Source organism: Triticum dicoccoides, chromosome 3B (genome assembly GCF_002162155.2).
Source record: "Triticum dicoccoides isolate Atlit2015 ecotype Zavitan chromosome 3B, WEW_v2.0, whole genome shotgun sequence".
Classification (NCBI taxonomy): domain Eukaryota; kingdom Viridiplantae; phylum Streptophyta; class Magnoliopsida; order Poales; family Poaceae; genus Triticum; species Triticum dicoccoides.
The window spans coordinates 754,829,342-754,831,753 of record NC_041385.1 but is presented as its reverse complement, the minus strand read 5'-3'; the positions used below and the strand labels follow the sequence as shown (position 1 = coordinate 754,831,753).

General features: G+C 53.9%; 1 pseudogene; it reads right to left on the bottom strand.

Annotated features, from left to right (window-relative positions):
* The window catches only part of LOC119279920, a 19,261-nt pseudogene extending 16,987 nt beyond the window's left edge, over positions 1-2,274 (bottom strand).
* Between the last annotated feature and the right edge of the window lie 138 nt (positions 2,275-2,412).

Below are 2,412 nucleotides of genomic sequence, written 5' to 3'. Positions count from 1 at the left end.
CATGGCTACAGTAAGCCGTACCGCTGGAAGATCTCCGGCGAGATACGACACTGTTGCCATGCCTGCCCTGACCTCAGCCACAGTACGCGGTACACTGTGCCCACGACGCCGGCCTGTACGACCCGAAGGCAGCGGGGCCGCCTGTCAGTGGGTGGGCCAAAGCCGGCCTGGGCAACCCGAAGACGGGCCCGTGGGAGTCGGCCTCCCTGGAGTCGGCCGACTCCTCCCGGGCCCCACGAGCCATTAATCAGATAAGATGGGGAATGGCGACAGTGATCGCCCGATAGACGGCGGCACTGTTGCCACGACCCGATGATCAAGCCTGCGTCATCAGGAGTGCCGCTACAATATCAAGCCTGTTCGCGGGACCCGCCAGTCGGCGGGCCCCAAAAGCCGGCGGGAAGGACGGCGGCCTGAGAGACAGACGGCTGGGACCCGCGCCCAGCCGGATTACTATTGTACCCCCGGGGGTAGACCTATATAAACCCCCCGGAGCACCCATGCAAAGGGTTCGGACCCAGAGAGAGAGATAGACCAGATAGCCCAGGAAGGAGAGAGCTAGCCTCGCCCTCTCCTACCTCCCGAAACAGCTCCAGGAGCACCATTGTAGTCACTTTGCTTTAGTGATCATGCGGAGACCCCGCAGAGCAGCAGTAGGGGTGTTATCTCCTAGAAGAGCCCTGAAGCTGGGTAAGTTCCGCCGGCGTGCATGTCTTCGCCTCATCCTGCTTCATGGCACCGACGACGTTCTACTCGCTCCCACCATGATAAGCCATCCTTTGGCATATGTCGTACCCAACCCCCGACATTTCTCAACTAGTACTATGCAAAATATGAGATGCAAGTAGACAAGCAGGTGACATTTTACCTTAACCCAAGTTTCTATACCAAAATTGGCAATCAGCAGCCCCACAAGCCATGGTTCCGCGTGTAGGGATTAAAGCTGCAGAACAGAAAACACAGAATCATGTAAGGACAGAAATGCATTCTGCTGAATGTTTAAGTGGTGATCCTTGCATCAAGCAAGAGCCTTCTACAACGACTAACAAACGTGCAAGGGCAATTTTACAGAAGGATCAGCACTTGTGGAAAAATAGACATTATACAATAACAGCAGCTTTCTATTGGATTTCTCCGAACCACACAGACACAAATCAATATGCACAAATGTTGGACCTTCAGATAAGCAGACTTGAATTCAATAGTAAATATTAGCAAAACTATTTTTTTTGTGTGTGTGATATCATTATCACATCAATTCACAACTCTCTATCATTACCAATCCCACTACAGATTACATCCCTTCTCAATTCCTACAGATAAATTAGCATCCAAACTCAATCAGTATCTTTGTATTCACCACGTAATCCAAATGAACCGCCAAATCCAAGCATGGTCACCACAACTGGTGTGAGGTTATGGCACTGCAATTGGTGGCTCAGCTATTGTGAGGTTGTGAAATGTTTTTCTCTGTTGTACACTAGAACCTAAGCAGAAGTTCTTCAGACCAAATCAAGTTGGCTTGAGATTTCATAAAAGTATGAATCACTGCCCTGAATTACTAGATATAAAAATGTACAGCCCTGGTACGCAAGAGTAAAGAAACACACCCCTGACCACCAAATTGTCCTCCCAGAGATAATCAACGGACAAAGGAACCAGATTTCGCTGGGAGATCTATAAACATTCCGACCCTAAACCACGCATCCACGCCAGCAAATCAAATCCCCGCAGCACCAAACCCTAGCTCTGGAATGCGAGGCCAAGGGACAGAGGACTCACATGTGTACCCGCCCATGCTGGCCCGGGAGTCGGCGGCGACGATGACGCCTTGTCGGAGATGAAGGAGAGCGTGGTCGTCCCCTTCTTGTTGTTCGCCATCTCCTTGGTCGCCTGCTGGAACCCATCGAACTGCCACCGGGAAACGAAAAAGGGGCGCAAACGGATCAGAGGCCGGCGGAGAGAAAAGGGGATTGAGGGAGGGGAAGGCTCACGCACGTGGTTGCAGGTGGGGAACTCGAGGGCGAGCTGGTCGGCGGAGAAGAGGCCGCCGAAGTCGTCGCTGCCGGCCGCGGCGGCGCCGAAGTGGTTCTTTAGGGCGGAGCGGTTGGGAATTCGAGGGCGAGCTGGTCGTCGGTGTCGGCGGAGAAGAGGCCGCCGAAGTCTTCGCTGCCGGCCGCGGCGGTGCCGAAGTGGTTCTCGAGGGCGCAGACCGGAGAGGTTGGGAATCATCGCGTCGACGGCGTAGATGTGTAGCGGCGGAGGTGGCGATCAATTGAGATTTTTTCTCTTTTCCTCCTCGCGTCGGCAGGCCTTGTCTCGCACGAGAGGGCCCTGCTTATGGGGGGATTGGCCGGCCCAGAAGCGGGAGGTGGTGGTGGTTCTCGCTCCCAGCAGAGCTAATACATTCCC